Here is a 12,420-nt window from a genome sequence, read left to right as displayed (position 1 = left end):
TCAGTTCGAGAACATGCTTCCACATAATGAGGCCTAAGCTCCTCCTGGAGAGATCTTTGCATTAAAAATAAAGCAAAGGTCATGGGCATAGCTCTTGTGGTGTGGCTTGGTCAGTTTCAAGATGGCTGGTGGTTACATCTCCTTAACCTACAAAAGGAAAAGAAACAGCTTGGAAAAACAGTTAGTTGCTTCCAAACCCACCTTTGAGTTTCTCCAGGCACCTAGTCCCAGACATGGTCACTGAAGAGGGAGGGGGATTGCAGGAGGGGAAGAAATGTGCAGGGGAAACTTCAGACTCTGCCCCCACCTTTCTGACGGACTGAACCACACATGCGCAAGCCACCCGCTAACAACAGAAGATCTGAACTGAGGCTGGAGCTGTAGCTAGGAGCCAGTTTGCAGTTCAAGACCAGCTGAGATCACTACCTGCTGAACCAAGAGACACAGTCATTGGTGGAAAATAACAGAATCCAAGATTTCCACCACACCACAATCATAATGTCCAGGACACAGTGCAAAATCACCCAACATCCAAAAGTCAAGTAAATGGGACACATTATTAAGAGAAAAGAGTATCAACTGAGATAGATCCCAAGATGACCCAGGTGTTGGAACTGGCAGATAAGGATTTTTCTTCATGTGCCATGAAGCTCGGTTATTAGGTGCATAAACAATCTGTATTATGTCTTCTTGATAATGGACCCTTTTGGATTTCACAACGACCTCCTTTATTCCTGGTCATATTCACTGCGCCTGAAATCTGCTTTATCTAGTATTAGTATAGCTTCTCCAGCTTTCTTTCAACTAGTGTTAGCATGGCATGTTTTTTCAATCTCTTTATTTTTAATTTATTTGTGTTTTTATATTTAAAGTGGGTTTGGGGTAGGCAGCATATAGTTGAGTTTGCTTTCTTATTCAATCTGACAAATTATGCCTTTTAAATGGAGTTTTTAGACCACTGTCATCTAATGTTACTGCTGATAATAGTTAGATTTGAATCTATCCTGCAATTTGTTTCTTATTTGATCAATCTGTTTTTTGTTTCCTTTTTCCTCTTAGACTGCTTTTTTTTGGATAATTTAAGTATTTTTTATGATTCCATTTAATCATCTTTTTTGGCTTATTCTGGATAAGTCTTTGCTGTGTGTGTGCGTGTGTGTGCACGCCTTAGGGTTTACAATACACATCTTTAACTTATCACAGTTTATCGTCAAATAATATCAGACCACTTCATGACGCCTGAACGACATCAAAACCTTGCTTTCCCACCCCCACTGCAGCCTCCGTGTCCATGTTGTCACACGTTTTATTCGACGTGTTACATACCCCACAGAAAGTGCTCTCTATCCCTTTCTTCACATAAGGTTTCCATATTGTGTCATTTTCCTTCAGCATCTCTCAACGCTGATCCGCTGGTGACCGTGAATTATCTCAGCTCTTGTGTGTCTGAGAAAGTTGATATTTTATCTTATTTGTACTCTTTGCTGCCAGGCATAGAATCATAAATTAGCAGCTTTTTCTCTCAATACTCTGAAGACCTTGCTCCACTCTGCTCTGGCCTCAGTTCCAGTAAGAGATCTGCCTTCATCTTAACCTTTGTTCCTCTGCACTCAGCAGGTCTTTTTATCTCCTGTCTGATTTCATGATTATCTTGTTATCACACTATTTAAGCAATTTAATTATGATGTGCCGTCTTCATACTTCTTAGACTTGGGGTTCATTAAGTGTCTTGGATATGTGGGTTTATAGTTTTTTTTTAAATAAAATATGGAAAATTTTCAGTCATTATTTCCTCAAATTGATTTTTATGTTTTCTTCTCTTTCTCTTTCTGATTACACATATTTTAGGTCATTTGAAGTTGTCCTGCAGTTAACTTTCTGCTCATTTTCTTTGGTCTATTTTCTCTCTGTATTTTATTTTGAATGGTTTCTATTATATGTCTTCAAGTTCATTAATCTTTTGACTAATTTGCTCTTAATCTGATCTAGTAAGTTTTTCATTACAGATGTTTAGTTACAGACATGTCATCTCTAAAAGTTTTTGGGTCTTTTTCATATCTTCCATATTTCTACTTAACATCATCAGCCTTTTCTTTTTTTTACTGAAGTATTGACATACAATATTATGATAGTTTCAGGTGCACAACATAGTGATTTGACATTTATATACATTATAAAATGATCACCATGATAAATCTAGTTCCATCTGTCACCATACAAAGTTATGACAATATTGTTGACTATGTTCCCCATCATGTAATTCCATCCCCATGACTTATTCATTTTATGACTGGAAGTTTGTACCTCTTATCCCCTCACCTATTTCACCCACTCCCGACCCCCTACATTGTCAGTCTTGTCTCTAACTTCTTGAACATGTGGAATATGATGACAGTAATAGCATCTCATCTTTGTCTATGAATTACGTCATCTGTGCTATTTGTGATCAGTATCAATTGACAGATTTGTCTCCGCATTACATGATGTGTTTTCCTGCTTTTTTGCATACCAGGTAATTTTTGGTTGGCTGGTAGACGTTGAGTATTTTTCCTTGTTGGAACCTGGATAGTTTGTACTCCTAAAAATATTCTTGAGCTGTTTCCTGGGACAGAGTTGTGTTACTTTGAAACAATTTGAAACATTCAGGCTGATTCTAAGCTTTGTTAGGTGGGATCTGAGTAAACTTTAGTCCAAGGCTGACTGTGTTCCACCACTGAGGCCACTCTGAATACTGGACACAATCTCCTGTGAGTTATGGGGCTTTCCTAAGCCATGTGTGGACTTGTTGAACCCAAACCCTTCCTGTCTGTGTGAGCTCCAAGAATTATTTCCTCTAATTTTTTGGTGTTTGATTCTGTAGTGTTGGGTAGTTTCCTCACATGGGTGCACTGGTCAGTACTCAGTGGAAGATGCAGTGGGCCCACTGAGAATCTGTGACGTTCTCTCTTGCTGCAGTTCTCTCTTCTTGGGTGGTCTTCTGTATGTGCTCTAGTCACCTCAGCCTCCCAGGACACCCAGTGCCATCTCTTCAACTCAGGGAGAGCTCAGGGGTCCACCTGGGTTCTCCTTCCCTGTGCTGGAGCCTGGAATTCTCTCTCCAGGCAGCAGGACCATCACAGGGCCCACCTTGTCAGCTGAAAAGCAAATGTTGGAAGCAACAGAGAAAAATGACACTTCACACAGAGGGGAGTAATGATTTGATTAATAGCTGACTTCTCATCAGAAACTATGGGGACCAGAAGAGAATGAGAAAAGAGATTTAAAGTGTTGAGAGAGAGAAAAAAAGACCTGTCAATCCAGAATCGTATATCCAGCAAAGATATCCTTCGAAAATCACTGTTGAAAGACAACATTTTCAGATTTAGAAAAACTAAAAGAAATTATTACCAGCAAATCTCTACAATAGAAGATGTTAAAGGAAATTCTTTAGGAGAAGGGAAATTATACCAGAAAAGGAATCTCAGATCCTCAGAATGGAATAAGTAGCTTCAGAAATGGTAATTATCTAGGTAAATGTCAAAGGCTACTCATTTTTTCTGCTTTCTCCTTCTAACTTTTGTATAATACACACAACTTAAAGTAAAAACTGTAATATTATGGGGAGGGTAGAAGGATGAATAGGTGAGCATAGAGGGATTTTAGGGCAGTGAAACTATTCTGTATGACACAATAATGGTGGATACATGTCATTAGACATCTGTCCAAACCCACAGAATGCACAACAGCGAGAGTGAACCTGGTGTAAACTGTGGACTTTGGGTGATGATGACATGTCAGTGCAGGTTGGTCATCTGTAACAAATACACCATCCGATGGGCAATGTTGATACTAGGGGGGCTGTGCATATGGGAGCAGGGCATATATGTACCAAACACTCAATTTTGTTGTGAAACAAAAACTGCTCTAAAAAAATAAAGTCTTTAAAATATGATAATATTTTCTTCTGAGGTTCATAAGATATGTAGATGCAGTACATACAGTTACTACAGCATAAAGGATGGGCGGGGTGGCCCAATATGGTTGCAATATTTCCATATTTTACCTGAAGGACTAAAATATTCATTGTAAGCGGAACAGGAAAAGTTAGAGATGGAGATTGTGAACCCTGGAGAAATGACTGAAAAAAAAATAGCCAATAGGGCAAAAAATAAAACAATGTAATCTACCGCATCACCAGATTAAAGAAGAAAATCATGCGACATGCAGAAAATGCATTTGAAGAAATTCTACATCCATTTATAAAAGTCCAGGAAAGTAGAAGTAAAGGGAACTTCTCTAACTTGATACAAGGCATCCATGAGAACCTGCAGTTATCACAGACAGTAAGACTAAAGGCTTCCCCTGTAAGTCAGGATCAAGGCAGAGACATCCACTCTCATTGTCTCCAGTCAACACAACACTGGATTCTTAGTTGGTGTGAAATAGCAAGACAATCAAATAAAAGGCATACAGATTGGAAAGGAAGAAGTAAAACTGTCTTTTTTCACAGATGACATGACTGTCTGCGTAAAAAATCCTTAAGAATATAACAAAAAAAAAGGCTACTGGAATTCATAAATGAGTGTAACAAGGTCATAGGATACAAAGTCAACATACGAAAATCATTTGTATTTCTATACGGTGGCAATAAATGATTGGAAATTGACATGTTTTTTCTTTTGCTTGAGGAAGATGGTCCCTGAGCTCACACCTGTGCCAATCTTCTTCTACTTTGTATGGGATGCTGCCACAGCATGGCTCGATGAGCAGTGTGTGGATCCATGCCCAGGATCCGAACCCGAGAACCCAGGGCAGTGGAAGTGAAGTATGCGAACTTAACAACGCGCCACCAGGCCGGACCCCAGAAATTGACATTTTTAAAGTGCAACTTACAATAGCAACAAAAATCATAACATATTTAGGAATAAATCCTATAATATGTCTGTAGAATCTCTATGCTGAAAACTACAAAACACTGATGGAAGAAGTAAAAGAAAACTTCAATAAGCAGGGAAATGATCTTAGTCTATTCGGGCTGCTATAACAAAACCCACAGACTGGATAGCTTATAAACAACAGACATGTATTTCCCACAGTTCTGGAGGCTGTGAGTCCAAGATCAAGGAGCCAGCATGGTCACATTCTGGTGACAGCCCACTTCCTGGTTCATAGCCGGTGCCATTTTGCTGTGTCCTCACACGGTGGAGGGGACAAGGGCTCTCTCTGGAGCCTCTTTTGTTATAAAGGCACTAATCTTGTTCATGAGGGCTCGACCCACATGACACAAGCACCTCCCAGAGGCCCCACCTTCTAACACTCTCAACCTTGGGGGTTAGGATTTCAAAATGTGAATTTTGGGAGGACATAAGCATTCAGACCCCAGCAGAAATATACTGTGTTTGTGGATTGGAAGACTCGGTATTTTAAATATTAATTCGCCTTAAGTTGATCTATACCAATTACAATTCCAGCGTATTTTTGGTAGAAACTATGAAGTTGATTCTACACTTTATTTGAGTAGGCAAAGTAATTAGAATAGCCAAAACAATTTTGAAAAAGAAGAACAAAGTTGGAGGCCTTAAACTACCTGCTTTCCAGGCATATTATAACATTACGATAATCAATAGTGTGCTGGTGAACGAATAAACACACAGATCAGTGGAACAGAAGAGAGAATCCAGAAACAGAACCACACGTGTATGAACAATTGATATTTAACAAAGTTGCAAAAATAACTTAATGGAGAAAGAATGGTATTTTCAAAAAGTAGCACTGGAAAAATTGAATATTCATATGCAAAAATATCCACCATAACATATAACACAAAACAAAACAAAACCCCAAAATCCTTGGACCCATGTCTCATGCCACATACAAAAATTAACTCAAAGTGAATCATAGCAGTAAGTGTAAAATCTAAAACTATAAATTTTCTAGGAGAAAATATTCATAACCTTGGATTAGGCAAAGATTTCTCAGGTGTGAAACCAAAAGCACACCCATAACAAATTTTGTTTAGTTAAACTTTATCAAAACTAAGAACTTCTTCTCTTCAAAAGACACTGTTGAGAGAAGGACAACAAGTCAAAAACTGGGAGAAACCATTTCTGCAACACATATCTGTGAAGGCTTTTTATTCAGTGCATATGAAGAACTCTTAAATCTGAATAACAAAACAAACAACCTCGTAAAAAATTGGCAAAAGATTTGAAGAGGCACTTCAGCAAAAATGATACACAAATGGAATGAAAGTACAGGAAAAAATGCTCAACATCATCAGTCATCAGAGAAATTCAAGTTAAAATCATAATGAGATACATGTGTGCACCTTTCAGAATGGCTTAAAAAATTAGCAACAATATCAAGTACTGGCAAGGATGCAGAGCAACCAGAATGCTCGTACACTCCTGCTGGGAAAGCAGAATGTTTCAGCCATATTGGAAAACCTTTTGAGAGTTGCTTGTAAAGTTAAAGAAATGTTGACCATGTAATCTTTCTGATCCAGTAATCTTATTCTTGCATATATGTCAAAGAGAATCAAAAAGTTACGTTCCCACAAAAATCTGTATGTTGATGTTTATAGCAGACTTATTCACAATTTCCAAAAACTGGAAACAACCCAAACAGACAATCTGTAGATATAAACGGTCTTCAGCTAGTAAATAAGTGGCACATCCATCCAATGGAATATTATTCAGTAATGAAAAGGAATAAGCATTTTATATGTGAGACGAAATGGATGAATATCAAATACAATCTGCTAAGTAAAGAAGGTAAATCTCAAGAAGTTGTTACACAGTGTGTGATCCCACCCCTGTGAGATTCAGGAAGAAGCAGAACTACTGATAGGGAGCAGATCAGTGTTGGCTAGTGGGGAGGAGGGGCTGTCACAAGGGGCAGACGGGGAATTTTGGGAGCAGCAGAGCTGTTTTCTGTCTTGATTTCTGTGGTGGTTTATGAATGTATGTGTTCATAACAAATAGTACTGTAAAATAAAAAAACTTGACTTTTATGGCATGTGAATCATGCCTCCATTACTTCCTTTGAAAAAACCAGTAGGAAAGTTTTAAAAAGACAAATAAAGGGGAAAACACTGGAGGAAACGAATAGAAAAAAGAAATAAAATTACAGACCCAAAACTATGTCAATAGCTATTTATTTTTAATTTTATATATTTTTAATAAAAATTATATATTTTAAAGTATCTAATGCTGACTTGATGTACATATACTTAGTGAAATAATTACTGCAGTCAAGCTAATTGACACTTCATCTCCTTACACAGTTACCATTTTTTTGTGATGAGAGCACCCAGCTACTCTTTTAGCGGATCTCAAGTATTCAGCACAGTAGTATTAACTGTGGTCATCGTGCTGTACGTTAGATCTCTGGACTTATTCAACCCATGTCACTGCATCTTTGTACCCCTGACCACCATCTCCCCCCCCAACCCCAGCCCCTGGTAACCGTTCTAATCTCTGCTTCCATGAGTTCCATGTGTCTTTTTGTTTTTTTAGATTCCACGTATAAGTGAGATTATATCATATTTGTCTTTCTCTGTCTGGCTTGTTTCGTTTAGCATAATGTCCTCCAGGCTCGTCCATGTTGTCACAAATGGCAGGATTTCCTTCTTTCTCATGATTGAATAATATTCTGTTGTGTATATGTACCACATCTTCTTTATCCATTCATCTGTCAACGGACACTTGGGTTGTTTCCGTATCTCGGCTACTGTGATTAATGCTGCAGTGAACATGGGGGTGCAGATATCTCTTTGAAATACTGATTGCATTTCCTTTGGATATATCCCAGGGGTGGGATTGTTGGATCACGTGGTAGTTCTACTGTTAATTTTTTCCCTTACGTTCTTTTATTTATCATATATGTGCAGATCTGTTTTATGTACAATGATTGGTTCTATCAATCATACCAAGGTGTTCTATTGATACTATTGCTAATTTTTTGAGGAACCTGCATACTGGTTTCCACAGTGGCCACACCAATTTACATTTCCACCAATGGTGCACAAGGGTTCCCTTTTCTCCACATCCTCAACAAGACATGTTATTTTTTCTTTTTTTTGATCATGGCCATTCTAACAGGTGTGAGGTGACATCTGATTGTGGTTTTGATTTGCATTTCCCTGATGACTAGTGATGTTGAGCACCTTTTCATGTATCTGTTGGCCATTCGTATGTCTTCTTTTGAGAAATGTTTATTCATATCCTTTGCTCATTTTTCAGCTGAGTTACTTGTTTCTTGCTATTGAGTTGTATGAGTTCTTTATATATTTTGGATGTTAATCCCTCATCAGATTACAGTTTGCAAATATTTTCTCCCATTCTGTAGGTTGTCTCTTCACTCTGTTGATGATTTCCTTTGCTGTGCAGAAGCTTTTTAGTTTGAATGCATCCCATTAGTCTACTTTTACTTTTTTTGCCACTGCTTTTGGGGTCATGTCCAAAAAAAGCATTGCCCAGACCAACTCAAGTTTTTCTCCTATATTTTCTTCTAATAGTTTTATGGTCTCAGGTCTTAAATTTAAGTCTTTAATCCATTTTGAGTTAATTTTTACCTACGGAGTGAGGTAAGGGTTCAGTTCTTCCATGTGTGGAAAACCAGTTTTCCCAACACTATTTGTTAAAGAGACTATCCTTTCCCCATTGTGTATTCTTGACAACTTTGTCAAAGATCAATTTACCATAAATGCATGGAGTTATTTCTGGGTTCTCTCTTCTGTTCCATTGATCTATGTGTCTGTTTTAATGCCAGTGCCATGCTGTTTTGATTACTATGGCTTTGTAGTATATATATATATATATATACTACATATATAAATATATATATATATATAAATATATATATATATACATATAGTATATATATATATATATACATATAGTATATATATATACTATATGTATATATATATATATATATATTTTGATGAGGAAGATTAGCCCTAAGCTAACATCTGTTCCCATATTCCTCTATTTTTGGTATGTGGTTCACCACCACAGCATGGCTTGATGAGCAGTGTGTAGGTCTGCGCCCAGGATCTGAACCTGTGTACCCTGGGCCTCCGAAGTGGAGCAGGCGAACTTAACCACTATGCTACCGGGCCAGCCCCCATAGCTTTGTAGTATATTTTGAAGTCAGGAAGTGTGATGCTTCCAACTTTGTTCTTTTTGTTCAAGGCTGTTGCTGAACAACCTGTGCTGGAAACTCCTATCCCACCATCTTGTTTGCTCATCATTTTACACATTAGTGGACTGAAAAGTTCAGTTAAAGGCCGAGATTCTTGGGATGGATATAAAAATAAGACCCAAATGTATACTATCTACAAAAATTGCACTTTAAATATAAAGGCACAGACAGTATGAAATGAAATAAAAATAAAAATCACAACAATTGGAAATGCAGTAGAGTTGCCTCTTTATGCCTCTTTATGCAGATAAAATCACACATGAGGAAAAATCCGAAGAAACCCACAAACAGTTAGTACAGGTGCTGGAACAACTGGACACCCACATGTAAAAGCGTGAAGCTGGACCCTTACCTCACACCATCCACAAAATGAGTTCAAAATGGATCCAAGGCCTACATAAAAGAGCCAATATTATAAAACTCATAGAAGAAAACATAGGAGTAAATCTTTGTGACTTGAATTTGGCAATGATTTCTTAGATATAACACCAAAAGCACAAGCAACAAAAGAAAAATTAGACAAATTGGACTTCTTCAAAATGAAAAACTTTTGTGCATAAAAGGAGAATATTAAGAAGAAAAAAAAGATAATCCACAATCCAAAATGGAAGAAAATATTTGCAAATCCCACATGTGATAAAGGTCTATTGGCCACCAGGCTAGCTCCCTCTGCCTGGCACGATGCCCTGAGTGATAGAGGTCTCGACCCCACAGCACCTGGACGCTGGTCATCTTCTGCATTGTCAAGGAGTGAGTGCTGGACTGTTCTGACTTATTCAGAAACAGTGATGGAGCCAAGATTCCTTTCACAATCACCCTAGAAGTCAACGGCTTCAGTCTGCTCCTGAAGAACACACGGTGTGTGCGAGTCTGAGAACCAAAAGAATTGTCTTCACTTTTCTGAAAAGTGTGTCTTATTATTTCACATTAGTGACCATTTTCAAACTGGCTCCCAGTGGTGTCCTCTCACTTTGTTTATTTCTCTGAAAGTGTCCGTGGCGCCTTGGCTGTTCTCTGTTCTCAACCCCCACGGTGTGACAAGGCTGATGACATCCGACTCCTGGGATCCTGACCTAGGTGGAGATTAACTCAGCCTCAGCCTGTGATGGGAAGTGATGGTCCCAGCTCTTCCTCCTCTCCCTCCCCTGTTCTCATCCTCCTGCTCTGCACAGTCTCAGAGTCGCCTGACTTCACCACTGACAAGCCCTGCAGAGCCCAGAGATGTCTCTTTGAAGAAAAGAAAATCTCTGGAGAAATCAGAGGGATAAATAAGGAATGCAGCCAATTCCTGCCTTGTCCTTCTCCCAGACTAATCCTGCTGATGGCCAAGAGGATGAACAATGAGAGAGAGTGGTTTCTCTCATTAGAATTTTAAAATCTTCCAAGTAATGGATCGTTTTGGAGCATCCTGTGTTTTCCTGCTTGTCCCAATAATATGTTATTACTAAACTTGAATAATTTTAATGGGGGAAATTCTTTATCTCATAAAAATGCTGAGCAGGGGATCCATTTAAAAAAATGTTATCAAGGTAACTCCAGGGGTTTACAAGGAACAAGGAGCCTGCACCCTTGTGTTCCAGACATCAGCTGAGACATTCTTGCCAGGAGCCAGGGCCCTTGGAGGGAGGGGTGGCCATGACCCTCCTCCAGCAGGGCGGGCCTTTTCAGGTGCGTCCCCCCACATAGGCGCACACACCACAGGATCCTAGGTTAGCCAGTGGCAGGCAGCCGGCTAGGGATATGGGGACAAGCGAAAACTGCTCACTCAGACTGGGACACCCCTGGGCTAAACTCAGGAGCAAGGTGTGATCCAGGCCTGTAGACCCACAAACCTCACCATGAGTTCTTTCCATCTGGATACGGCAGTGGAAAGGAGAAGGTGCTGGGCGGGGAAAAGCATTGCGCTGAAAAGAGCTCCTGCCTCTGCCACCCGCCTGGAGTTTGGTCTCCAACAAGCGTGGGTTTTCTCACCTTTAGAGAAACGAGGGGTGGAAGCCATCGAGTTTCCTAGAGTGCTTGAGGGGCCTCATTTTCAGAGCTGCTCAGCTCCCTTCCCTGCCCTCAGTGCGTCCACGGGACCCAAGCCCACGGTCACTCCCTTCCGATCTTTCCCTTTGGAAGCTTCAGATGTGCCCACTCAGGCACCTAGTGGTTTGGGGTCATGAGCTGACGCAATTTTAATGTGTTTCCATCATTTCCAAAGGGAAAAATGGGAGGGAGGTGGCTTGTTACTGAGACAGATAGCAGCGCACCTGGAAGGACAGGACACTCATTTCCATTTACCTCATCTGATGACCCTCCAGTTCCATCAGTGGTTGAGTGAACGCGGCCTGTTCTTCCCAATCACGGTGCAAGTGTGTAATTTCTCCCAGTGGAATTTGATTTTAATGAGAGGCTAGCTCATAAGAGAGAGTCATTATTTAGATAGCATGCACGCGTCAGGTTAATTTTAAATCAGCTTTTAGGTCAATCTGTCTTAATTATTCCATTAACTGTTTTCGACTAGCAATTTCAATAATTGTTTTAGCATAATACTTGGCAGTGTAATTGCTTTTTGGATTCTGTTCATTGTGATGTCAGAGTCAGATCCTGGGCTCCCTCCTTGTGCCCGAGTTGTGTGTGTGTGTGTGTGTGTGTGTGTGTGTGCATGCACAAGCATGTGGGGGGTGCTTCCACTGATTATTAATGAATGCATTTTCACGAGGCTTGTTGATATCAGGGAGCCCTGTCTTTATTTTTAAAAAATTGTTGAATAAAATTTTAATGTTAGAATAGTTTTAGATTTACAGAAAATTGTGATGATAATACAGACTTCCCATGTACTTCACACCCAATTTTTCCTGTGATTAGCACCTTACATTAGTATGGCCCCTTTGTCACCATTAAAAAACAGTAGAAAAGATCAATGAAACAAAGAGCTGGTTCTTTAAGAAGATAAACAAAATTGACAAACCTTTAGCCAGACTTACTAAGGAAAAAGGAGACAAGGCTCAAATAAATAAAATTAGAAATGAAAGAGGAGAAATTACAATGGACACCACAAAATTACAAAGGATTATAAGAATACTATGAAAAACCATATGCCAACAAATTGGACATCTAGAACAAATGGATAAATTCTTAGACTCATACAACCATCTAAAACTGAATCAAGAAACAATAGAGAATCTGAACAAACCAATCACATGTGAAGAGATTGAAACAGTAATCAAAAACCTCCCAAAAAATAAAAGT

At 39.2% G+C, this 12,420-nt stretch overlaps 1 long non-coding RNA gene across 2 annotated transcripts; it reads right to left on the bottom strand.

Annotated features, from left to right (window-relative positions):
- Nucleotides 1–306: 306 nt before the first annotated feature.
- LOC131401814 (uncharacterized) lies at nucleotides 307–11,577 on the bottom strand. 2 transcript variants are annotated; one of them, XR_009217999.1, is made up of 3 exons: nucleotides 11,470–11,577; nucleotides 9,539–9,579; nucleotides 307–429 (listed from the first exon to the last, which is right to left on the bottom strand). It is a non-coding gene; the product is annotated as an uncharacterized LOC131401814 (long non-coding RNA). The 2 variants fall into 2 exon arrangements; XR_009217998.1 differs by having other exon boundaries at nucleotides 315–426.
- Between the last annotated feature and the right edge of the window lie 843 nt (nucleotides 11,578–12,420).

The sequence above is a fragment of the Diceros bicornis genome, assembly GCF_020826845.1.
Source record: "Diceros bicornis minor isolate mBicDic1 chromosome 2 unlocalized genomic scaffold, mDicBic1.mat.cur SUPER_2_unloc_6, whole genome shotgun sequence".
In the NCBI taxonomy this organism is placed as follows: Eukaryota; Metazoa; Chordata; class Mammalia; order Perissodactyla; family Rhinocerotidae; genus Diceros; species Diceros bicornis.
Note: the sequence above shows the minus strand (reverse complement) of the source record. Positions and strands in the feature narration are given on the sequence as shown.